The sequence below is a fragment of the Sus scrofa genome, chromosome X (assembly GCF_000003025.6).
Source record: "Sus scrofa isolate TJ Tabasco breed Duroc chromosome X, Sscrofa11.1, whole genome shotgun sequence".
In the NCBI taxonomy this organism is placed as follows: domain Eukaryota; kingdom Metazoa; phylum Chordata; class Mammalia; order Artiodactyla; family Suidae; genus Sus; species Sus scrofa.
Genome location: NC_010461.5, coordinates 31420589 through 31448545, shown reverse-complemented (window position 1 = coordinate 31448545; position 27957 = coordinate 31420589). Strand labels below are relative to the sequence as shown.

The 27957-nt window shown below is 35.3% G+C and overlaps 1 protein-coding gene and 1 pseudogene across 3 annotated transcripts in view; one reads left to right on the top strand and one right to left on the bottom strand.

The window, feature by feature from the left end:
- Positions 1–27957, bottom strand: part of LOC100623332 (melanoma-associated antigen B16-like) — a 363390-nt gene that overhangs the window by 272636 nt on the left and 62797 nt on the right. Inside the window, exon 4 of one of the 3 annotated variants that reach the window (XR_002340724.1) lies at positions 15627–16870. The exons of the other annotated variants lie outside the window; for them this stretch is intronic. The gene's annotated coding sequence lies outside the window, so the exon portion shown is untranslated. Of the gene's footprint in view, positions 1–15626; positions 16871–27957 lie in introns of those variants that run through there. 3 annotated transcript variants of the gene reach the window in all.
- Positions 5230–12171, top strand: LOC100522050 (annotated as a pseudogene).

The following is a 27957-nucleotide window of genomic DNA, read 5'->3' as shown; positions in this document are numbered from 1 at the left end:
GCTGTTTCATGTTCCAAAATGTTTTTAAAGGAACCAATCTATTACTGTAGAATAAAGTAAAAAGAAGAGGTGAATTTTTCACAAACTATGTACTTAATCAGATTTGTACTCATGACCTTTGAAATATGAAGTCAACTACATTATTCTTTCATAACTCTACAAGGGAATTTATAGACTTTAAAAACATAAGGTCTTTCTTATTTTGCTGTGAGTGATCAAGAATCATAAACGTTGACTGAAATGGAAAGCAAAGGTTTAAGAGTCAAATGGGTCTTACAGATCTCAAGATTTCAGTGCATATATAATTTAATCAGAAACAAAATCTACTTTTTTTTTAGAAAAAATGTTTCTTTTTATGAACTGTATGGTATCTCACAAAACAATAATTTATGAATAGTGTAGAGCTTATAAGACAAACTGGAAGATAAAAAGCCATATAGATAGGTGGGTAGATAGATAGAGCCAAGTTAACCCCATACTTTTATTGATCCCTCTGAAAAATTATGTTGTTATTATATCTTACAAGATTTGTGACCTTATTCAAGTGTTTTAATCTTACATCTCAATTTTCCTATTGATAAAATGGGAATAATTATAGCACTTAACTCATATGGTGTTTTCTGATAATTAAATGATATGACACAAGGCAAATACCTAAACAGAGACCAGCTTACAATAAGGACTTAGTAATTACTGACTATTAATTACTATCTGTGGTATATTTAGTAATTATAAACTTAATAAATTTGCATTTATTAAGAAATAAAGTTAACATTTAGGGGGAGTATAAGAATCTTAAGTTGGAGTATATTGAAGAATGGGAAATTTCTCTTTTGAGTTTATTAATGGTTTAGTAAAAAGTACCAACTTTGGTGAAATGTCTTTGAATACTCTATGTCTTATTAGGAAGACTAAGAATACAGTCAACAATACTTCAGTATCATGAAGATGCTATTTTTTTAATTTCCCACTATTACTGATAGTAAAAACCTCATAACTTCTGCAACCTCTAAATACCTGTTACAAATATGTTGTTTTTCAAAGTATGTCCCCATGATCATTTGATTCTGAATCCCTTAGAGTCTAATTAAAGTGGCTCCTCAAAATGTCAGCTTCCTGGACACCAGCCAAATGGAATGAATCAGAATCTCAGGAGGTGAGACTCACCAGCCTTTCTTTTTAGCAAGCTCCACAGGTGATTTTTATACATAATAAAGTTTAAGAAATCCTAATCTAGTATGACATAAGAAGCTGCTATCAATCATTCTGCCTTCTGGCTTTCACAAGGGTAAGAATTTTGCTCTTTCTTTTATAGATAACCTTTGATTTCCATCTTGGATCAGTCAAGAAAACAAACAGTGATTACTGGCAACAATTCTGAGGTTTCAAATGGAAACCCAAACCTATTAAAAGAATGGAAATAAATACACTAGAAATCAAAGTTCTTTTTTTGAACCAAACTAATGAGTTTGCATGTAGTATCTCTTTCTGTAAAGTAAGACAGACTCATGAGTTTTATGGTTCCTTATCTGACTGAGAAACCCTGGCTGACCCTTATGACATTTCCCAGACAAAAAAGGATGGGCTGTTTTTTAATAGGGCTAATATCTTTTGAGATAAAATGGCAATAGAACAATTTACCATAATTTTTCCTTAAAAGTGATTTCTTAAATAACATTATCTTATTATGGCAAGGATACTTAATATGAGATCTACCTTCTTAAACTTTTAAGTGTAAAATACATTATTATTGTTGGCTATAGCTGCATTATGGTATGGCACATTGGTAGAGCCTACTCATGTGCTTAAGTGAAATTTTAGGCCTATTGATTAGCCACTCCCTATTTTCTCCTTCCCCCAGCTCCTGGAAACTACCATTTCACACTTTAGTTCCATGAATCTGATTATTTTAGATTACTCATGTAGTTGGAAACATGCAGTATTTGTCTTTCTGTCATCTCATTTTACTTAGCATAATGTCCTCAAGGTTCATCCATGTTGGTGCATATGGCAGAATTTCCTACTTTTTAAAGTCTGAATAGTATTCTATTGCTGTATTTAGCACATTTTCTCTATCCATTCATTTATCAATGAATATTTAGCTTGTTGCTACATCTTGGCTACTCTAAAAAGTGCTTCAATGAACATAGGAGTGCTAATATCTCTTCAAGATCCTGATTTCTACTCTCTTAGATAAATACCTAGATGAATCTAAAAGTGATTGTGATAAATTGATAATCACTAAAGGAAACAGATTTTTTACCAATGCTGCTAAATTTGTATTCCACAAATATTTACATTAAAATTAATTTTTATGTTTTACAGATATTGTATTTTCTCCAAGAATATAGATACTCATGTTATTTGGCTCCAACTTTAGGAAATTATACAAAACACTGGTAGTTATTCAGATGATGAATGCAAATAGTAAATTTGTAATTTTGATGAACTGTATATATAAATAAAACATTTAAATAAGAACACTGAAGGGAAATTATTTTACTAACACTTACCTGATTGGTTTCTTTTACATGCTATGCATATATAATATTAAAATTTAAGATTTTGTGGTGATGAATTGATTTCATGAGATCTTCAATGATGAGATTTATATCCCCAGAGAAGGACAACATGTTATTTGAGCATATTTCATTGCTGATGTGAAGTTTGAAGTCATGATCAAGTTCAATCGTCAGTATCATGAATAATAAATCATAGAGACATGCAAGGAAACTCCTTTTAAATTGAGATATTAGGGACAACTAAGACGGTATCTAGAGAACAGTAGATAATAATCAGTATCAGTATCTAGAGAACAACCTCAAACAGGTCTGTCTGGAAAAAGTATGGGACGTTTGATGCTGACCAAATGATGGAAATTCTAATGAAATACTGCTATGACTCAGAGATACTGTGTCACTTTGTAATGTGACTCAGAATAAGTTTCTTTGCACACTCATTCCTCTTCTGTCCTATTCCATCTGTAGTTTGCTGTCACTTGTTATTCAAAACTCTTTACCATGACAATGAAGGTGGTGGTGTGGTGACTAAGGGTCAGATTTACTTGAGTGCCAGGGATGGGGCTTCTTGGTTATCTTGCCAAAGGCTGAATATGTAATCATTCTTCTCCATAATATTATTCCAAATGCCATGACTGTTCACCAGTTCCTTAAGATCAGCAGTGCTTGTTGCATGTTGCCCTTCTCTTCACAGATTCAGGCTATTGTCCTATACAGAAGCTCAAGGAAAAGAACACTGGTAGAGTTTCTTGCCCCTCCCATATGGCTGCTGCTTCCCTTTCAGGCCTGCAATGGAATGGATATTTCTCAGGGTTCTATCCAGTCTTTTCTCCAAGTACCTGTTGGAATTTGTTGAAAAAGGACAAGCAAGGCTATATGGACTCCAATTTCCAATGCCCTCAGGGGTTTCATATTGTCTCATCAAGCCACCCTTGGCCATTACCAACTGTCCTTGATTGTAGCTGAACTCTTCTTATTGTTATCTGATTCTGTCTAGAGTGCATATTCAGGTGAGTGCATATTCAGCTCTTATCTCTCCCTGCAGTCACAGTCTTTCCTTGAATTTGGAACCAGTGACCTCAGCTTTCTGGGAGTTTAAGAAATGTCATGTAATGTAAAGTTGTTCTGGCTCTTTTTCACTTGAATGGTGGAAGCAGCACTCCTTTAAACTCTCTAAAAGCCAGTATGGATGGATGCCAAAACCATTCCTTACACAGTTTTAATTTCAACAAATTGAGTGAAAACCCCACATTTCTAGCAGTATCCTTGACAATAGTATCACATTTTTTTAACTTGCAGTACTCTTATTCTTGGACTAAAAAATATATATAGCATATATAAATATTTCATAACTACTAAATTATCTTCAGGATGTTTCAGAAACATGTAAAAATATCATTTTGATTTATAGAAAGATAATTGATTGTATAGTTTTCATAGAGAAGAAGTTTAAAATCTGTAATACCAAGTCATCTGATCAAAGTGAGGTAATAAAGCCCAGCTACTGCTCTGTTGCAATTTTAACAGTAATGTTGCTTTTGTCTTCTGCAGACAGTTTTCTTTTTCCCAAATTAAAAATGAAAAGCAGAAAATTTCCATCTAAATCAAGGCCCTCGAGAACACAAAAGTATAAATTTCTTGCACATCTTCTTACATAAAAGTTTCAGCACAAGGTCCAGAAAGATATAGGTGATATAGACATGGTAATTACTTGATTATTAAACTAAATGTGAGGTCTTTATAGAGGCTATGCTGGATTATAGTAGCAAAACCAAATAGCAAGGTCAGTGTTTGGAAATAGATTATGTATGAGATATTAGTCATTATATCAAAGACTTGAAAGATATACTAGTAGTATTTATCTACAAATGTCTTTAAGAAGCACAATGATGTAATTGTACAGATTTGTGTTACGCACATTCTGTAGAGCCCATTCCCCAATATTTACTTTGTAGATCACTGGAGATCAGCTGTGTGCCTTTCCTTTTCAACTGGATGGCCTGTTAATATTTTATTTATATATTTATTTTTCTGTATCTGTCACCTACTTTATCTTCAAATACAGGATTCAAGGTTCTTTTTTGGTTTTGCTTTGTGAATTACCCTTCCTCTTTGTGCATTCTTACATTCTCCTGTCCACTGGGAGAGATAGGTGGAAAAGGACCCCATTCCCAGTCACAGTGGAAATATAATGAAATATGAATCCACTGTGAGTGAATGATGCTTCCATTGTCAGGGCACTAATTTCTTAAAGACTTATAGTACAAGATCAGTGACATGATACTAATTGTAACTTTCCTCACACTAATTTTCAATTTAATGCTTTAAGCCAGTGAAGCTAATTATAATCAGAAAAGCTTATACATTTTCTTCAGCCATTCTAACCCTCTCAACTTAAATCTGAATCTTCATTGTTCATTTCACATATTTATTCTAGGTCCTGTAAATTTTAGAATATAATTTTAGATATTTTATTATAAATGTGCTACATATCGCAAATACACAAATTTAAGCACATTTAGCAATTTTATAGTTTAGGTGGACATATGATTATTTATGCCACAAAAACATAGTAGTATAAATTTCAAAATCTCTTATCTGTATTATGATTCCCCTTTTTCCACAGAATGAATTTATATTTTCTGTGCATCTCTCTTCATAAAAGTATAAAAACCTTTCTGCTGGCACTGCCATCTTCCAGTAATTCGCCAAAATGACCAACACAAAGGGAAAGAGGAGGGGCACTCTAGGCCTTTTAGAAAACATGGACTTGTTCCTTTGGCTGCATACACACAAATCTATAGTAAGAAAGGTAATATTGCAGACATCCAGGGAACAGGCACTGTTCAAAAAGGAATGTCGCACAAATGTTTCCATGGCAAAAGCGGAAGAGTCTACAATGTAACCCAGCATGCTACTGGCACTGCTGTAAACAAACAAGCTGAGGGCCAGATTCTTGCCAGAGCATTAATGTGCCTAGTGAGCATATTAAGCACTCTAAGAGCCAAGGCAACTTCCTGAAACATGTGAAGGAAAATGATCAGAAAAAGAAGGAAGCCAAAGAGAAAGGTACTTGGGTTCAGCTCAAGAGCCAGCCTGCTCCACTCAGAGAAGCACCCCTCGGGAAAACCAAGGGAAAGGAGCCTGAGCTGTTGGAACCCAATCCCATGAATTCGTGGCATAATAAGTGTAAAGAAAATAAAAACCCTTTTCTTTTTTTAAAAAAAAGTATAATATGTGACATATTTGTGTGAGGAACATAAGCATCCCTATTTATGTGGACTCTAACATAGCCCCAGAATAATCTAAGAGCTAAGACACAAGGAAATTATTAATACCATGTCTTTGTATAATTACTATACATACACATAAATTACATTTTTATTTCTCAAGACCACTGACAGTTTCTTATCCATCTATATGGAAATATATAAAACACATTCCAGGAGTTCCCATGATGGCTCAGCGGAAATGAATTTGACTAGTAACCACAAGAACGCAGGTTCGACCCCTGGTCTCGCTCAGTGGGTTAAGGATCCAGTGTTGCCATGAGCTGTGGTGTAGGTTGCAGACGCGGCTCGGATTTCACGTTGCTGTGGCCGTGGCATAGGCCAGTGGTTACTACTCTGATTCGACCCATAGATAGCCTGGGAACCTCGATATGCCACAGGTCTTTTTAGGGCCCTAAAAAGACAAGAAAATAAATAAAAATAAAAAAAGTGTTCCATGCTCAAAAAAAAAAAAAATATATCAACACATTCCATAAAAATGTAACCTCAGGAGTTCCCGTCGTGGCGCAGTGGTTAACGAATCCGACTAGGAACCATGAGGTTGCGGGTTCGGTCCCTGCCCTTGCTCAGTGGGTTAACGATCTGGCGTTGCCGTGAGCTGTGGTGTAGGTTGCAGACGCGGCTCGGATCCCGCATTGCTGTGGCTCTGACGTAGGCCGGTGGCTACAGCTCCGATTCAACCCCTAGCCTGGGAACCTCCATATGCCGCGGGAGCGGCCCAAGAAATAGCAGCAACAACAACAACAAAAGAACAAAAGACAAAAAAAAAAAAAAAAAAGTAACCTCATATTTAAGCTTATTTTTGAGATAACTATATTTGTTTTTCACAATTAAAAACATAAGAGTGTGTTCATTTTATAAATGGAAAAGCAAATTAAAAAATAAAAATTTTAATATTTTATTAAATTTGTTTAAATATACATTAATAAGGTACACTTGAATAAGCAGTTTGAGTAACTATTTGAATAAGAAAATATTTAAAGCATAAAAGTATAAAGGAGGTTTGTTATGGTATCACACTAAATTATGCAAATTATAAAAATAGAGATTGTTATTGCCACAATGAGCAAATTCATGCGTTCACAGTGACCACCTGAATTAGTCACACAATTATATTTCTGGAACAGATTTCCTATGTACTAATTTAGTCTTCTTTAGTCTATATCTTTCAGATATATTTATTGTAGTAGTATCTTTTGGTATATTATTTAGCAGTCACCTCTGTCGTATATTCTTTATCAGTTACCAGTTATCCCCCCCCTTTTTTCTTTCCTTTTTAGGGTTACACCTGTGGCATATGGAGGTTCCCAGGCTAGGGGCTGAATCAAAGCTGCAGCTGCAGGCCTACACCACAGTCATAGCAATGCCAGATCTGAGCCACACCTGTGACCAACACTGTAGGTTGTGTCAACACTGGATTCTTAACCCACTGAGTGAGGCCAGTGGATCAAAACCGCATCCTCCTGGACACTGGGTCAGATTTTTCACTTGCTGAGCCACAACAGGAACTCCCATTTATCCCTTTTTGAGGGGGCAAAATGTATATATGTGTTCCTATTTATTTATGTACTCATACTTTTAGAACAGCTATTTATTACAAATATCACAAGAAATGACAAGATAATACATACCATAGATGTTTTATATTAAACAGTTTATTTTCTGATATTGGTAGTATGACCACATAAACTAAGAGTCTAAGTGAAAATATTTCTCTCTAGGAAATCAGACAGAGAATACTATAGAAGTCACACTGGTGAATTTTTTTGACTGGGCACTGTTTTATTAAAGGAGTTCAGATAACTGCAATGAAGATGTTCAAGGTAGAAGAATCACAATCATGCATACTTTTTAAACGATTAAAATCAGTTTGCTTGAGTTACTGAGTGCTGACTGTCCATTTATTTTTCTTACATAACATTTGAGTAGTGCTTAATGAGTGCTCAATCATTACATTTGCTGTCTTCCTTTAGTTGTCACACCTCCAAATGGTAGTAATTAAAGTTATTAACAGGTTTGTAAGACACAGATCATGATTTTGTCAACAGCGAAAAGAGGAAAATCTGTAATAATTGTAATTTCTACTTCCTGTCTACTTTAATTTCTTCCTTCCTGATTTCCTTTTGATTTTAAGCAATATGATTGAGACCCTGTGTTGCATCCTTAATTTTAGAAATACAAGCTTGGATAAAATGCTTCTTATTTAAAGAGAAAAATGTACATAAATTGGATATAATGCCCAAACATTTTTCATAATCAAGTATAAAGCACATTACATTTAAATTATAGCTTTTTACTTGTAAATTTGGCATCTGATTTTCACTCAAAATAATTTATTTTCCAAATATGAGATTTTTTTTACTTGAAATAAAAAATACACTACTAACCAAACAGAAGATACAACATTTTAAAGAAGCCACTGATTGCTCTCGTAAGTTTTGTACTTTTGAATATATATCAATATGTTGATTGGGGAACTTCACCCTTTTCAGATAAACAGTTTGGTAATGAAATGTTTTGACCCTGATAGCAGTAGAGTGATTTATGTTTGTGGCAGTCATTAACGTTAGATGTATCTGATGCCTGCTAGAGAGGCAAGCTTAATATCATAATGTTTGTGTTTAGCATAATACCAGCAAAAAGGTAAATAAAAGTCAAAGTGGTAATATTTCAGCAAGGCAATCTCTTTCTCCCTCTGGTATCCGGAGTGATGAACCTTCTGAGATCTATATAGTGCTCAGCAAGCAATATTAGTTTTTAAGCTAAAGATAGATGCTAATAATAATAATCAGTGTAAAAGGTCTGTTTAAAACAAGTTCAGCTTTAGGATTCAGGGGTTTGGGCCAAACTTGTTCAAAAGTGAATTTAATAAGGGCCGAAACTGCCTACAAGTACAGAAGAACAAAACCATCTTGATTTGAATTTCAGTCAGTGAACATCTCTCTGACAATTAGTCTTAAGACTTCTCAAAAACTTAATATGATGATTTGGCAAAATCAAATTCCAATGATGCAAACTTTATTTTTCAGGTGACTTCCAAATGAACTAAATTGAAATAAGCCTAATCCACACCAAAGGGAAATTCCTATAGCAGTATTTCACTAAATTCCAGGGGAAAAAAAAATCTATGTTTATATATTATTTAAAAAGCAATTTGACCACAAAATGGAACATGCAATTCCTTGCAAGAACAAAAATGTCTTCCCTCATTTGCTTCATTTATATCTATTTTGTTTTACTTTCATCTCTGTTTTATTAACTGTCTCGGAGCTAAGTATTTCAATGATAAAAGAATATAAGTGAGATATAGCCAAAGGAGTTATAAAAGAGAGAGAGGGTAGTTTTAATATTTTATAATAATAACTATTTCCATTATTTTACTAACATTTTCAGTTTTAACAATTCAAGAAATTGCTGAAGTAATGTGGATAACTCCCTCCCCTGCAACTCAATCCAATCCCACTCAGATGATGTTATACCATAAACAATTAGGCATGTGACCTTCCATGCTTCCATGAATACTTTGAGAGGCAGGAACATTTTTTACACAGAGAACAAATAAGTCATGTCATGTGTTAAGTAGGAATGTACTTCAGCTATTTTAACAGTGGCCAAAAAACAGTGACGAATAAGACAGGCTTATTTCTCTTTCACATGAACACCTAGACTTGTAGGTAGTTTAGGGAGTACCTTTGCCTCTTGAGATTATCAGGGATACAGGTTCCTTTCCTCTTGTTGCTCCACCACCTACTATGTTATCATCTGCATGACCCATCATATAGTCACATCTGCAGTGAGGAGCAAGCTGGTTCCCTTTAAAGTCATGACCTGAAGATGCATAACAGCATTTCTACTTGGGTATCATTGGTCAGAACTCAGTCATATGGGCACACCTAGCCGTACTTGAGGCTGTGAAATACTGTCTGTTGGCATGCCCAGATAGAACTGCGGGACCTTCTATTATTAAAAAAGGAGAAAGAAGGAAAAAAATATTGAGGAGACATTTAGCAGTCTGTCATACTTTATGCACTATGGAGTCAAAAAATCTATCTATATATCTATCCAAAAATACTTATTAAGAACTTAGTATACATGAAGTATTTTTCTGTGCCTGGTGATACAACGGTAGAGGGAAGCGCTTAGTATACATGAAGTATTTTTCTGTGCCTGGTGATACAACGGTAGAGGCTTCACACACTGCCATCTCACTCCCACCATCAGACTGGTAACCCTACTCGTTAGGATAGAGCCCCAGTCAGTTCCTAGTCAATATGTCACATCCCATACTGAAATGAGAAAACTTCTCTAAGCTCCAGTGTACCGTACTAGGAACAGGGTGACAAATAATCCCAGTTTCCTCATGACTGAGATGTTTCCCAGGACACAAAACTTTAGTGGGTCATTTTTCTTGCAAATAATAGTCTTGAAAATACACATGGTAGAGCTCAGGATCTATTAAATTTTATTAAGCAAATAAATGAAAAAAATTGTCAGAGTAATTCTCCCATCTTTACTGAAATAAACGAAAGTAATTATTTTTTTCTTAAAAGTGCAGAAAGAATTATGAAATGAATATCTGCTATTATATCCACCCATAGGTTCTTAGAAATACACACAAAAAAGCTTGGTATCTCACACAAATTACATTCTTTTTACTTACCAACCAAACATTAGTAATACACATTTTGCCAAAGGAGGCATTATTATTAGTTTGTACGATTAAATTTTAATAATGTTATTTCTTTAAATCTGAGTAAATTTTAATTCAATAAGTCCAAACAGGGTCAAATTAATCACCTAGGGCTTAAATTCATAAATTTAATCAGAATATACCCATATGGAAAGCAAAGGCTATTCTATTGCCAACTTGCTCAATTACTCTTTAATTTATGGAATTATTTCTTCAAATTAAAACTGGGCAGATGGAAACCAATCCCTCTTATCTTGGAAATGCTATAACCTGAATTCAGAACTTGTTTTAGTAAAATTAGAGAAACTTTAGAAATATAATATCTAATAAATGGAACCTGGTAAGCCTTCCTTTAACAGCAAAAACTGATTAACAGGCAAATCAGGGAGACAGATATTAGCAGATTAAGTTCAAACGTGTAACACTTAACTGCCAATTTTATGGGCTAAAACAAATTTAAGTATTTCATGATTAAAATCAAACAAGATTTTAATAAGCAGACAAATGATATTTATAGTACCCTAGGAATGACCAGTCTCATTCCGATGTAAAAAGATTGTTTTGTGTCATCCTGTTAGACCTCAGTTAAGTTTAACGGTTAATTAAGTTTCATTGTAGACACTTAACTGGGGTTAAGTGTTCAAGGCTTTATTTCTATGGGAAAGCTATCCTGATTCTATATATAAATGAAAGTAGAATGAATGTAATAGGAACCGCTGTAATAATATGGTCTCACTACTGCTTTGTACACTTCCATGTTTTAAATTAACATTAAATCTGATAAGAGGAATTAAAATTTACTACCTAAAATATTTGAAAGTTGTTAAGAGAGTAGTAGACCCTAAAAGTTTTCATCAAAAGGGAAAAAAATTGGAGTTCCTGTCGTGGCTCGGCAGAAGTGAACCTGGCTAGCACCCACGAGGACACAGGTTCAAACCCTGGCCTCGTTCAGTGGGTTAAGGATCTGGCATTGTAGTGAGCTGCGGTGTAGGTCGCACATGCGACTGGGATCTGGTGTTGCTGTGGCTGTGGTGCAGGCCGGCAGCTGTAGCTCTGATTTGACCCCTAGCCTGGGAACCTCCATATGCCGCAGGTGCGGCACTAAAAAGAAAAAGGGGGGGGGGGATTATAACTGTATGAGGTGATGGATGTTAACTTACTGTGATAATCATTTTATAATATATTTAAGTCATTATACTGTGCACCTTAAACTTACACAGTACTGTATGTCAATTATGTTCTGTGAGGGCCCAGGGTCAGCCACCTCAAAATGTACTTCAATGGTATATTTACTATTTTGAATTACAGTTGTTTAAGAAATGGCCATCACAAGTGGAACACTGTGACACTTCCTTCAGTCTCCCTGAAAGTAGAAAGTAAACTCTCTCATGTGAAAGATGCATTCCCTGCATCTGGAGGTAGGAGGACACTCTTATCACCAAAGATGGGGAATTTCAGCTGAGAAGCCTACGTACACAAACCTCGTTACTTTAATTTACTACTCCAAACCCAAACTCTATTTACATTCTTTACTAATTGAGCACTGAAAACCTAAGTTTCTGTGTACTATCAATCCTTCACAAATTTATTGTTTCTCTGTTTAGGAAGTATAAAAGCTGACTGCTTTGGCCACTTCTTCAGTCCAATTTTTATGGGACCTCTGTGTGCATGAATTAAAACTTGTTTCTTTTCTCCTGTAAATCTGTCTTATGTCAATTTTATTACTGGTCCAACCATAATAACTTGAGAGGGGTAAATTACCCCCTCCCCAACAATCTCAATAAAACTGGTTATTTTTTTTAATTACTACCAAAAAAAAAAAATACCATTTCTCCTAGATGAACGGGAGAAATTGGAAATTTTGAAAAGCGAAATAGAAAAATAATCTCTCTCAAATAGCTTTTGAAAATACAAGTTTTGGAGTTCCCGTCGTGGCGCAGTGGTTAACGAATCCGACTAGGAACCATGAGGTTGCGGGTTCGGTCCCTGCCCTTGCTCAGTGGGTTAAGGATCCGGCGTTGCCGTGAGCTGTGGTGTAGGTCGCAGACGCGGCTCGGATCCTGCGTTGCTGTGGCTCTGGCGTAGGCCGGTGGATACAGCTCCGATTGGACCCCTAGCCTGGGAACCTCCATATGCCACAGGAGCAGCCCAAGAAATAGCAAAAAGACAAAAAAGAAAAAAAAGGAAATACAAGTTTTGATATGGCCCTAATTTTACTGTTTCATTGCTTTTCATGATGAGAAGTAACACTAAGTTCTAAAAATAACTACATGAAAAGAGTGCAGGCTTATCTTCACCCATCATTCCCTCAAATATTTTTTTCTCTGCTTGGTACTACCAAATTCAACAAGCTCATTATTTTATAGCTAAAGTCTTTAATTTGTCAAAGTTTTTGTTCTCCTGAAGCATGTCTTTCCATAAGCAAGTAGATTTGACCGGTCCCCACCTGATTTTGGTGTTTTTCTCTATATTCATGGTACCTGAATATCTGACAAAGCAGCTGATTTTCCCTTGCCTGAGTTCCTTAAAGGGACGTGACAATAACATGACTTCTTTCCCTACCTTTATTCTAAGGGTAATCAACTTGCCTGCACTCTCTCTAAGTCTCCCTGCTTACCATTCCCTCATCACCATTTTTTTTTTGTTTTTTAAAACTGGTTTGTTTTTTTTTTTTCAATTGAAGTATAAATGACTTATAATACATTAGTTTCAGCTATACAACATAGTAATTTGATGTTTTTATAGATTACACTCTATATAAAGTAATTGTAAAATATTGACTATAGGGAGTTCCTGTTGTGGCAGAGTGGAAACGAGAATGACTAGTATCCATGAGGATGCAGGTTTGATCCCTGACCTCACTCAGTGGGTCGGGGACCCGACATTGCCACATGAGCTGCAGTGTAGCTTGCAGACATGGCTTGGATCCCACGTTGCTGTGGTTGTGTCATAGGCCAGCAGCTATAGCTCCAACTCGACCCCTAGCCTGGGAACTTCCGAATGCTGTGAAAGCAGTGCTAAAAAGCAAAAAAAAAAAAAAAAAAAAAAAAAAATTATATTTCCTGTGCTGTCTATTACATTCTTGTAAATTATTTATTTTATAACTGGTAGTCTGTATCTCTTAATAATACCCTCCACCTAATTTTCCCCACTGCTCTCCCCTCTGGTAACCACTAGTTCTCTGTATCTATGAAACTGTTGCCGTTTTGTCATATTTGTTTGTATGTTTTTTTAGATTCCACATATAGGTGGAAACATACAGTATTTATCTTTCTCTGTCTGCTTTATTTCACTAAGTATACTACCCTTCTGGTCCATCTGTATTTTCAGGGGAGAGCCTATCAAAATACCAATGGCATTTTTCACATAACTAGAACAAAAAATTTAAAAATTGGTATGGAAACACAAATGACCTTGAATAGCCAAAACAGTCTTAAGAACAGAGCTAAAGGAATCAGACACTTTGACTTCAGAATTTACTACAAACTATAGTCATCAAAACAGTATGTTACTTGCACAAAAACAGAGATATATATCAGTGGAACAGAGTACAGAGTCCAGAAATAAACCTATGCACTTATGGTCAATTACCATATGACTTAGGAATTACGCTCCTGGGAAGATTTCCAAAAGAAACAAAAACATAATTAGAAAAGATATATGTACTACAGTGTTCACAGTAGCATTATTTATTATAGCTAAGATATGGGACCAACCTAAGTGTCCTTCAAGAGGTGAATAGATCAAAGAAGATATGGTATATGTGTGTGTGTGTGTATACATATATTTGTGTGTGTGTGTGTATGAGGTTTGATAAACATCTTTCCAACATGTTTTATTTATGCATATATATATATATATATACACATACACAATGGAATATTAGCCATAAAAATGAGATTTTGCGATTTGCAACAACATGGATGGACCTGGAGAATATTAATGCTAAGTGAAATCAGACAAAGACAAATACTGTATGTTTTCACTTAGACGGTGAAACTAAAATAACCATTTTTTTTATAAAAGGACAAGTTTGGTCACAACTTTGAAGATGATTTCATTCTTTAGTATATGCAGAGGCAAACCAGCTATAGTCTCTCTTGAGTATAACTTAACTCAGTGTGCTCAGCACATTAGTGTGCAAAAGAGTAATGTGTCTATGTAATTTTGTACTGTTTAAAGTCTCTTAAAGCCCCTATGGTAAAAATTTAAATACTTCACTCTGTGGCTTGTACTGTGATTAGGTGTTGAGAGAGATCATTAATCACTAACTAATCACAACTTTATCTCATCCAAGTGTAAAACCAACCGAGAAGTAGATGTAGAAATAAGGCAGATGAAGATTAAAATGTCAACTAATTATTTATAAAGATGAATTGGAAAGTGGTTGGGAACTTTGAACACAACTGGCTTATTAATACTTTCCACCATAATTGAATGTATTCACACCAAAGTGGACAACTGTAGACTTCCTTCAGGAAAAAAAAAAAAAAAAACCTGCACATGCAAAAGGAGGAGAAAGGATAGACTTCTGGATTCAAGTTATTGGGTAAGACTTGTGGCATAGCAGGTTAAGGATCCTGGGTTAGATCCCTGGCCCAGGAACTTCCATATGCTGGGGGTGAAGCCAGAAAAAAAAAAAAAAAGTTATTGGGAAAGAAAGAGAAGCCTCTGATCACCTGCTTATGTTCCATTCCTTCACCCAAATTCAAACTGATCAGATATATTGTTTTTTCTCCCATGGTGAATCATGAGAGAGGAAGGCGGCTTAAGCTGTCCCCCCTCACCCCGCATACTTTTCTCTCTCCTAAGTGAACAGGCTCCTCTATGTAAACATGGTAGGTAGGAGATAAGAATCCCCACCCCGTTTTCATCAGTTTCCCTTTATCCTCATCATCTTTCCATCCATCCAATAAAACCAGCAAGCCTCATTAAATGAAAATGCCAGAACCCCTCTTTTCTTTCTCCATCTCCACTCCTCACACACATGTGCTTGTACCAACCAAGACTGATCATTTTAATACTATTATCATCCAACAACAACTCAATGTGCATCTTTGCTGCCAGACACTATGCTCAGTCTCAGGTGTTAAAATGAACAAAACACAGACGCTATTGTCAAGAGGTTTGATAAACATCTTTCCAACATGTTTTATTTATGCATCCGTTCTATTTAAATCAGTTGGTATTTCCTTGCCAGGATGTTTTTCTTGGTAGATATTTAGACTTCATTTTGCCGTGTCACTTCTATAAGATTACAAATCATTTTCTGCAGACAGAATTTCCCCTACACTTGTATATCTTCTTCCTAAGTAACTGGTGGTCCAGGTGTTCTTTGTGCCTCTCTGGGGATTAATTCAGTTACTTTTCTCTGTGGCATGTTCTCTGTGGGAGTGGTTTCACTGTTTAACTGCACGTCAGATTCATGACTCTTCTTTTATTTCCCAGGTGTTCTGTAGCTTGAGGACATTGTTCTTTGACTGATCTGTTGTCTTTTTTTGTGTGTCTGATTTGCTGATTTATGTGTCACGCTGCTCTCATTTCACTCAAGACCAGTCATCTTGCTGTGCTTTGTTTGTGAGCTGAATGTAAATGCCCATGTCCGATTTGGTCTATAATTACAAACAGCTACTAAGAAGCCTGTCATTGATCCTCCCATGATCCCACAATGGCCTCCAGACTTGATCCTTTGCTATATTCCTTCCTGCATTGTTTTCTCTGACCAATTCACTTCACTAAGGCTCCTGTCACTTTAGTAGGACTGGCTTTGACAAGACTGCCAACTTTGTCTATTCTGTCTCTAATCCAATGATCAGAGTTGTGTTTAGAGCTCACCCAACCCATCAGCAGGATTTACTGTTTGACCAGTTGAAATTCTTTCTGCTCTTGGCTTTCACGACTAGCTTTATTAATTTATTATCACCCTGGCTGTACCTTCTCCATCTCTATTCTTCTTCCTCTTATCACTGACCCTAAGGGGTACCGCACTTCACTGCACAGGTTACAGATTATGTCCTGCACATATGATGAGGTGATGGCCCCTTCTCAGCAATTGTGCCATATGACAGGTCAGATCGCCTAGGTTGTGAAACGTGAAGTCAGGTGCCTTTGGTTCTTCCATTTGGTTTCTGTGGGACCTTGAGAAGATGTCTCACTTTCTCAACTGTAATGTGGAGACGATGACAGCATATGCTACAAAATTGTTTTTGAGAATTCAAGGTTCAAATATATATAGAATCCTTAGAAAGTGCCTGGTTCCCAGTGAGTGTTTCATAAGTGTTAGATTTTCCATTGTTATCATTTAAGCTCTACTTTAGTATTCTGTGACAGTGATGAACTTGAGTGCCCATCTTCCATTTTTGGTGAGTTTTCTGAGAAATATACAGAATACATTGAAAATAAAGTATAAAAATATAAAGCTTAAGTCTTCGATAGAGCCTGAAATTGGATGCTAATAGCTAAAGGCTTGGATAAAATATGTTTAAGAAGTCCCTGTATCTTTCATTTCCAGTATTTTTTTAAAAAGAAAACATGTAAGAAGAGCATTAGATGCATAGCCACTTTTCTCTCTCACTTTTTATTTTGTTGTTCTTACTGGCTTAGCAGAGGAAAATGCAGTTATTTTAAGTTAATCAAAATACCTGGTCTTTTAAATGACCTTATGAAAGTGAAGCAAAAACATGTAAATGAAATACCTCTTGAAAAAGATACATAATCCTGTAAAAAATACTAAGAGCATGCAGGTGGCATTATTTAATTACATATTCAAAGAAAATAGCTTCTTGAAGTTCATCCATCATCCTCTATTTTCTTTGAAAGCCTTGTAATCTTTATCCTCTTTCAAGTGTGTCTTCAATGATTCCATTCATTATTTTATACACCTAATAAGTTCTATTAAACACATGTATATTCTTCATATTACACAGAAAACTATAGAAATTCAGGGAAATAACATGGATAACAGTTTCCATTATACTTTGATATTTATTTCCCAATCAATTTTTTTGTCATAAACAGTATTTCTTACACATTAAAATGTCTGTGGATTTTTGTAAATCAATTTTTTATAATTTGATAGTTTTAAATTATCACATTCAGTCAAGTATTCTGTTTTTGAAAATTACTAATATTCTACTGTATTGATCAAAACTCAGTCATTTCCTGATTCATCCAAATAATAGGCACCATTGGCCAACAGAATTCTTACATGATATGCTGGCACTATAATATACACATAAGGTTGAAGAGTAATTGTTCAGGAACAATATCTGGTTGGGAGACATACTCCTTTTGTTCAATATAATGAGTTTGCTGGCATATTCAAGTGATTATTACCATTATTATTTTAGACACTATTTTGTAAGATAGATAACTGTGCAAGTCTCTGACACCTGTTCAATTAAAAGTTTTATATATATGTTAAGGGTGTGAATTCAGTACTGAAGTGGTAAGTTCATGATGATTCTAGTTACCAGTCATGGTCGCTCAGGTAGTTCCTGCTTAGCACAGCTTAGCATATGCAAGATATATGCATATATTAATATATATAATATTAAGCATAAGCATATGCTTAGCATAGTAGGGCATTACTTGATCTTAATTATCATATTTCTTTCACCTTTGGGTAAGCAACCACCAGGTCTGGACTACTGTGAAAACTTTATTAATTTCTCTCCTCAAATCTCCTTTGCTCAGTTAACCATTTAAAAAACATTTTACTTTCATACTTAAAATGTTAATGGCCCTCATTATTCTTAGAAGTCCCAGATTCACCATACCCTACGTGATCTTGCCAACTCTGCCCACTCATCTCTTGACAAGTTCTTCCTATTTCCTCTGCTCCACCCAGGTAAGTTCTTCTTCAAATGGGCCTAGCTGGATTCCACCATGGAAAATTCCCACATGCTTTTCTGATGCCTAAAAGGCAATTTTTCCCTCTCTATATCCAGCTAACTCTGATTCACCCTTCAGATTTGATGTACTGGTCTTCTCATGGGGGATCCTTAGGAGTCAGGGTCCCAGGACCCATGCTCTCACAGCCTCCTCTACTCGTTCATGGAAGCAGTTACCACAGTAAGCATTTTTACCTATTTATTTCCTTACCAAAGTAATCATTTTAAAATGAGTTGTGTCATTGGCAGTTTATTGTCATTTCTCTTCTATTGATCATAAGCTCCATGAGGATAAGAATCATACTTTTCATTTCAATCAAAGCCCTCAATTACTATTTGTCGAATGAATAAAAGAATGAAAATATAAATTGTAAGAAATATGTTTTTAAAGTATGTTTAGATATTGGCAGTGGAAAGAAATTATCCACCCCATATTCATGAATTTAGCCACAGCAAGAAAGTTTAACTGTGGTGGAATCTATAGATCTCAGTGGTTCATAAAGCTCCTCAGAGAATGGGAGACAACTAACAATGGGAGGTGCTTTGAGAAGACTCTAAGATAGAAAATCAGAGGCTGTTAAATATTTACATCCCTTTTCAAACACAACAGAGGACAAATAGATATTTATTCTAAGTACAGCTTTGATGAAGTGTCTTTCTAAAGATTTGCCAAAAATGGGCCGAAATTTCCTCCAATATTAAAAGGTTTGTTAACAATAGTAGTAAGGACTATTGACTTGTAAATTTGAATTTTTAGTTACTTTAGAAACCTGCATTTATTCTAAAATTGTCAGTTATGTTTATCATAAAAGACTGATTTTACTTAACAAGATGATAATTCACTGACAGCTGTTATCAACTGAATCCACACAAAAGGACAATATAGATTCAATGCAAATTAGGAATATAATGAATGGCACATTTTTCATTAATTATATGACAAATAAAATACCAAGACTCTAACAGATGAACTTCATTATTATTTTTTTTTTCTTTTTAGAGCTGTACCTACAGAACATCGAAGTTCCTGGGCTAGGGTTCAAATCAGAGCTACAGCTGGCCTATACCACAGTCACAGCAATGAGGGATCCGAGACACATCTGTGACGTATACCATAGCTCACGGCAACACCGGATCCTTAACCCACTGAGGGAGGCCAGGGATCGAACCTGCAATCTTATGGATCCTAGTGGATTCGTTTCCACTGCACCACAAAGGGAACTCCCCAGATGAAATTTAAAACATAATGGAATGCCAGTTTATCATAATTTTTCTCAATGGTGATGTCGTCCTTCTTAGGAACCTATACCCCATTGATAAGGGGTATATTTTACATGGAGCATGACAAAGATACTCACTTGTTTATTACCTGCCTCATTCTCTGTTCCCAGCTGACATTCACGCCCCTACTTTTACCAGTGAACATTCATATAATCATAATGATTATAGCCATAGAGACAAATACTGACAGGAGGTTCAGTTCTTCTGAAACTAAAATTTGCTTCTCATTTCTTAGCTTCATTTTGACACTGCCATTCCCATAAACGCTTCAATAATTAAACAGAAATATATGTAGATATCTACTACATACAGTATTTATACCTCTGGAAGTAGGTTAGTATATACAATAGAAATATTAGCCTGAAGGGAAATGGAAAGATCCAGAAGTGAGAGAGAGGAAGAAAATGAGAGTAGTTGATTTTTTGTGGAAATTTTCTATAATTTTAAAATATTTTTATATGGAAAGTAAGCGGGAAAGTTATCTCCTAAAGACAGGCTTTTGTACAATCCATTTTTGGAGAAACAGAAAGGTAATGGATCTTTACATTTTTTCAAGTATAAAATGTATACACATTCTTTGAGAAGTAGGGATGTTTTAAACTTAATGTGTCAGTTGTCAGAGCACAGTGCTTTCATAAAATGGTTTATACTTTTCTAATGTTTTATGTGTTAGCAGGGGTTTTTTTTATATAATGATTTTTATTTTTTTCCATGTGTTAGCAGTTTTTAATAAAGAGATTTTTGGCTCCAAGTACAGAGATCACATGTGCAAATCATACAGCTCACAATTTTTAGTAAACGTACCTGAACTCTTTGCCTCAAGCTGCTGTCACTTTGTTTAGGCGGTATTTGTGTCAAGGAACCCTCCAGAAACAACTTTTTAAATATTCACGAAAATGAAACTATGGTATGATAAAATGATACCCTTTAAGATTCTGTGTATCTGATGGAAACGTCATTGTATTTTGCTGGTTTCAAAGCTCTGAATTAGATTTTCTTTGCAGGGATACAAAAAACTAGACAAGAGGAAGCAAATACTTACAACTGCTTTTGTTTTGGCACTTAGATTTTTTCCCCTTGAGATGCTATAATTATTAAAATGTTTTAATTTACTAGATATTGATAATCTAATTGTTATCACAGAGGAATCAAAGCAAAATAAACCTAAACTATAAGTGCTGACTAGAACTGCAAAAGCTGTCCTCAAAATTCAAAAGCAAAACAGAAAATAGGAATTACAGAAAGTAGTATAGTTGATCATATAAGTAAAAGAACTGATCTATATCAGTTTCTCAGATTTGGCACTATTAGAATTTGGGACAGATAATTCTTTGTTTGGGGGACAGATGTGTGCACTGTAGGATGTCTAGCAGCATCCCTGGCCTATGCCCACTAGAAACAAGTGGCACCCCCTCCCCTATTTGGAACAGCTAAAACAAGTCTCTACTCTGCCAAATACTGCCTGGGGGAAGGTAAAAATCACCTCCCCCTCCTTTCAGAATTATTGATCTGGCCAAAAGCCAGTCCATTTGTGCATATGTGGGCATATCTGTAAGACAGATTTTTAGAAGTAGGGCTGCTGGATCAAATGGTAGTTTGGATGAATACTGCCAGATTTTCTTCCATAGGTATATACCATGTTGCACTTGACACTAGCAATGTAGGACAGTGACTAGTGCTTCATAATGTCACAGAAAGGTGAATGGTCAAACTTTGATTTTTTTGCCAATCTGATACGTGAGGGGAAATGTCTTGGTATTGTTTAGATTTCTATTTTCAAGTGTGTTTCGGCAGGACAATTTTTTATTATTCTGTTGGCAAGGGGACCACTTTAACTGTATTTGTTATTTTTTTAAAGCCCTGCTTCTCCAACTTGGTCATTGTTCAGACAATTTAAGAAAAGGAAAAAAGGCTATTTTGGTCTCCCTATGTGGGCTTCACTTATTTTTACTAGCCAGTTATTAAATATGTTCAAACGAATATATTTAAAAAGCATATCTTTAGCTTACAGCTTTTATGTAGCTATAAAAATAATCAGTTTATGAATTCAATAAAAACAAAACAACCAAACCAAAACATTCAAATTAAGAATGCTAATTTAATATGGCCAGTGATATACTGTGAACAGTTAATCACCATAGACAACATGAATATGAGACTGAGTGTTAAGGAGGATATTTGCATTTTCTTTTGCCTTTCCCACAGAGTGCTACAGGATATAGCAAGCTGCCTTCCATTGCTGAGCCATTCTATCAACTTAGGTCTCACGAAAAGATCCATGGAAACATTTGGCCTTGTTTTTGCACAAAATTATTATTTATATCTAGGTCCTTTCTTCTCAGAATCTTCCTCCTCCAACTGTAGAAGTTCCCCAGGCCCAGATACATGACCTACCCTGGCCTGCTCAATGGAGGAAACTCATTCTCATCTGTGCTATTTTTTTAACCATAATTGAAGTACAGTCAACTTACAATATAAAGTTAGTTTCAGGTGTAGAAAATAACTCGATATATTTATAGGTTATACATTACATAGTTTTTATAAAATATTGACTATATTCCCTGTGCAGTACATTACATCTTTGTAACTTACCTATTTTTTTTTTTTTATAACTAGTAGTTTGTATCTCCTAATCCCATTCACCTATTTTGCCCCTACCCCCACCTGTCTCTCCTCTGGTAACTACTGGTTTTGCTCTATTTGTGAGTCTATTTTAATTTTGTTATATTTGTTCATTTGTTTAATTTTTTAGATTCCCCATAAGTGAGAACATGCAGTATCTTTCTCTGTCTCACTTATCTCAGTATGATACCCTCAAGGTATATTTTATCTCTCCTGAGAAGTAAGTGAGAGGATTGATGGCCAAGAACTTTCTGACAGCCTGAAACATCAAAATTATCTATTCTGTTTTTCAATTATGACTATATTTTAACTATTAATAGAAATAATCTATTTATGTGGCCATAAATACACTTAAAATGGCCTTGAATATATATGCCTAATTACTAAATGATAGTAGACTATCATCTGTAAAGCAGCAATAAAATCAAGCTTCAAGAAAAATATAAATTACATGGAGACGAAAGCAAAAACAAACAGGACCTAAATTCACCTTAAAACATTTTTCACAGCAAATGAAATCATCAACAAAATGAAAAGACAACCTATAGAATGGGAGAAAATATTTGCAAATGATGTCATCGACATGGGATTAATTTCCAAAATATACAAATAGTTTATATACCTCAATATCAAAAATACAAACAACGCAATCAAAAAATGGGTAGAAGTGAGCTCTGTGGTAGCCTAGTGGTTAAAGATCCAGTGTTGTCACTGCTGTGGCTTGGGTCACTACTGTGGCAGGGTTCGGTCCCAGGACCCAGGAACTTCTGCATGCTGTGATGCAGCCCCCACAAAAAATCGTCAGAAGAAAGTTCCCTGGTGGCCTAGAGGTTTAGGATTCAGCACTGTTACTACTGTGGCTCAGGTTCAATTCCTGGCCTGGAAACTTCTGCATGCCGTGGGTGTGGCCAAAAAAATGTGGGCAGAAGACCTAAACTGACATTTCTCTAAAGAAGACATACAGACGGCCAACAGGCACATGAAAAGATGCTCAACATCACTAATTATTTGAGAAATACAAATCAAAACCACAATGAAGTATCATCCCACACCAGTCAGAATGGCCATCATCCAAAAGGCTACAAAAAATAAATGGTGGAGAGGATGTGGAGAAAAGGGAACCCTACTACACTCTTGGTGGGAATCTAAATTGGTACAGTCACTATGGGGAACAGTATGGAAGTTCTTTAAAAAAAAAAAACACCTAAAAGTCCAGTTACCATATGACCCAGAAATCATACTTGGGCATATATCAGGAAAAGATGAAAACTCTAATTTGAAAAGATACATGCACTCCAATGTTCATAGCAGCACTATTTACAATATCCAAGACAAGGAAGCAATCTAAATGTCCTTGTCAAATGAATGGATAAAGAAGATATGGCATACACACACACACAGAATGAAATATTATTCAGCCATAAAAAGAACAAAGTAATGCCATTTGCAGCAACATGGATGGATCTAGAGATTATCATACTAAGTGAAGTAAGTTAGAGAAAAAAAAATCAAATGATATCACTTACATGTAGAATCTAAAAAAAATGATATACATGAACTTATTTACAAAACAAAAATAGACTCACAGACATAGAAAACCAATTAACGGCTCCCAAAGGGGATGAGGGAGGGGAGGAATAAATTGGAAATTTGCGATTAACAGATATACACCACTATATACAAAATAAACAAGGATTTACTGCATAGCACAAGGAACTATATTCAGTATCCTATAATAACCTATAATGGAAAAGAATCTGAAAAAGAAATGTTTGTGTGTGTGTATATAACGGAATCCCTTTGCTATACATCTGAAATGTAAATCAACTATACTTCTATTAAAAATAGATAAAAAGAAAAGGTAAGGTAACAAGGTATGATAACAAACCTGTTATAGTATGAACTGGCTCTAACTCTAACCCGGTCATTCCCTCTGACTTTGGTGTGCCAGGTAACATCTGCCTGGCTTCATCTTCTTCATCTAATAGAATGAGGGGATTAATTGCATAATTGCTCTTTTTTTAGGGCCACACCCATGGCATATGGAGGTTCCCAGGCTAGGGGTCAAATCAGAGCTGTAGTCACTGGCCTACACCACAGCCATACCAACTCAGGATCTGAACAGCGTCTGTGACCTACACCACAGCTCACGGCAATGCTGGATCCTTAACCCACTGAGTGAGGCTAGGGATCAAACCTGTGTCCTCAGGGATACTAGTCAGATTCACTTCCGCTGAACCACAGTGGGAATGCTAATAATTTCTGAATACGTCTTTCTCTGTGAATCACAGCGTTTCAGAAAATATGTAATTTCAAACACCCACACACACACAAAGAACATAAGTTATAAATATCAGTATTACCCCCATTTATCTTTTCCTTGATTTTCATAGTTTTCTGTGTTTTACCTTTAGTATTTATTCACACTTACTTTATAATTGTGTTAATTTATATAGACCTTAACATATATAGAAATGGAAAATACCAGCAACTGCTAGAAGAGGAGATAATACTGGCAAATATGGGCAGAGCCAACAGCCATATTTATACTCAGCCACATTTTTGTTGATTTATAGCTTCTTGATAAGTATTCAGAAACAAATTCAGGACAATTTGTGTGCATGAGATTCATACTCTTCTAAGAGTTGTGTGACGGCTTGATGTATTTTAATAATTCTATTGTATGCATATATTTACATATTAATTGAATTCTGTCATTCCTTGTTGCAAATGTATTTGATTTGCTTAACTGGAAAAAACATACATAGATAACAGTGGTAAATATAAAAGTAATAGTTAAAATTCTGAAAAAGTCAGGATAAACAACTTTAACAAAACTTTAGAATAAAGTATTAAATTTAACTCTTCTTTTTTTTCTTTCGGCCCTGCCTGCAGCATGCAGAAGTTCCTGGGTCAGGGAACAAATCCATGCCACAGTAGTGACCAGGCCACAGCAAGAACAACACTGTATACTTCACCCACTAGGCCACCAGGGAACTCTAAATTTAACTCTTCTTGTATGACAAGATAGAAAATACTACTCATCACATATTTTTGTGGTTTGGTAAAGGAAAATACACCATTGTTTCAGAACAATGTATCTCTATGACAAATTCTAGGTAACTTTTTAATTTGAATATTATAAGATACATTGTACTATGTAATAATGATCAATGACCTAAAATCATGGGGTTTTTTTAATAAAAGATTGAGGAATATTACTTCCATGAAAATAAAAGTCAAAGACCTAATACTATAACTTAACTCAATGAAAATATTCTGATTATGTACAGAGCTCATATCATTAATGAGTCTGGTAATCATTCTAGAACAGATGTCAGTAAACTTTTTCTGTAGAGTCAAATAGAAATATGTTCTTTCTACAACTAATCAACTCTGCTATGGCAGCATGGAAGCAGGTATGAAAATTTTATAAGCAAACAGCATAGTTATGTTCCAATAAAACTTTATTTACAAAAATAGGTGGTGGGCCAGATTTGACCCATACGTATTGTCTATCTTGGAATGTATTCTGAAACACCAATTATCTTAACAATTCCTATAACTCTGTACCTGTTCAATAATCATCAATTTCCTGAAACACCAACAGAAAGATAAATACAAAAATGGAGGGGAATGAAAAAAAATCTGATATATTTATGCAATTGAATACAACTCTAATAAAAAGCAATACACTTAGTGATATGTGTATCAACATGGATGAATCTCAAAATTTCATGCCATGTAAAAACAATAAAAGAGTACATCATATTGCATGGTTCCATTTATATAAAGTTGTAGAAGAGGCAGAACTAACACATGGTAATTGGAATCAGAAGAGAGGTTGCCTATAGGCAGAGTAACTGACTGGGAAGGGGCACGAAGATATTTATTTCAGTGTATGCCCTACCCATAGTAAGGAAGGAATGGAAGCAAAGAAGGAAAGGCAGGGAAGGAAGGAAGACAAAGGTGGCTAAGGAAGGCCTCCATTTGCCAAAGCCATTCTAATTAAAACAGGAATGTCAGTAACCTAGGATTGAGGTCAAATGCATAATTTGATTCACCAATAGATAGAGGGTTACTCATTTACATAATTCAGAAATTAAGTTTCATATTTACTTACAATTTGACGTATTTTGCTTTCTGTCAATTAAACAGATACCAGAAAGTGAAGAAAACTAACATATCTAGAAAATTCATGATGTGTCCAACATTTTGTATGGGTGTTACACGTGCTTCTTAATCTCATAGTAAATCTGTGATATAAATATGAGTAAACCAAGACTTCAAGGAATTATGTAACTGGTCTAAGGGTGCATTACAGAGGTCACAAAACTATACAATCCATTATTTGCCTAATCTCAAATTCTAGTTTCTCCCAACCTTATTATGATTAGCAGTTTAACCAAAGAAAACAAAGAAAAGTTACAATGATGATCACAAAATGGTACTGTAAAGGAGATTCTCCTTTAAGTGTGGCTTGAAAGATGTGATGGGCGATCTCAGGAAATCTTAAATACCTGGTTAGGCAGAGCCAGTACCTCAAGCACTTACTTTGTACAAAACCCAACCTGCCACACAGGTGAGAGTTCTTAGGGTAATTTTCCATGGCAGACAGATAAGCAGGGAATGTAGTGTTTGCATCTGAGCCCAAACAGGTTGTTCACAGTTTCCCCTCATGCCCTTAGGCTTTGACATCACAAGTAACTGTCTATGTTTGGGTATATGTATCTCAGTAATATGTGTATGAAAGTCCACAAAGGAATGTGAACTTAGGAAAAGAACACTATCCCTAAAAAGATGTTCCAGAAAGCCATCAAACTCAATAGCTTGTAACAGTTAACAAAACATACTCTTCTTCTCCCCTTTCCATGACAGCCAAATTTATTCCAATAGTGTTTTGCCCTATTGTACAGTGGGCTCTACCCTCAGCTCCCTTAACACAATGAAGTGATATTAACAACAAGGTGTTTTGCTGGAATGTGTCTGTGGTCATTAGTCATTGTAATTTAATTTAAAAAACAGAAGTCTTTCTCAGGCAATGTCATGAGGCTTTGCAAGTATTCACAAAAAACACACATTTCCTCTGTGAAGAGATGAAAGAGTTAAAATGACTATTTCACTATCAGCCATGAGGCTTTGCAAGTATTCACAAAAAACACACATTTCCTCTGTGAAAAGATGAAAGAGTTAAAATGACTATTTCACTATCAGCCATTGTAAACAAAAACCCTCATGTATCCTGTCTATTATCCTAATACTGAGGCTTATTTTCAAAATCTTTCCTTATATTCTTTATAAAACAGTCTCTGCTGGTTTTGTTTGTGGGGTCCATTAGATACAGGCTACCAGCTCTTGGTAAACAAGTAGAGATGAGATAAGATGCCCTGCAAAATGATTACCCTGAATGGAAAATAATAATTTCAACTGTGGCATACAAATTATTTCTGTCATCAAGTTTACAGCCACCTGCATTTTTCTAAGAATTAAAACCCACACTGCCTTTGCCAAAACCTCAAGGTTTACATTTTCATCGTGGATACTGATTTAACATGCTATGGTTTTCTTTGTTTTCTTAATGAGTATTTTTTTACACATCTCCTATTTATTCAGTGTCTCAAGTCACGCTGATAATAGAGTAACTGATAGGATCTGGAAGTTTC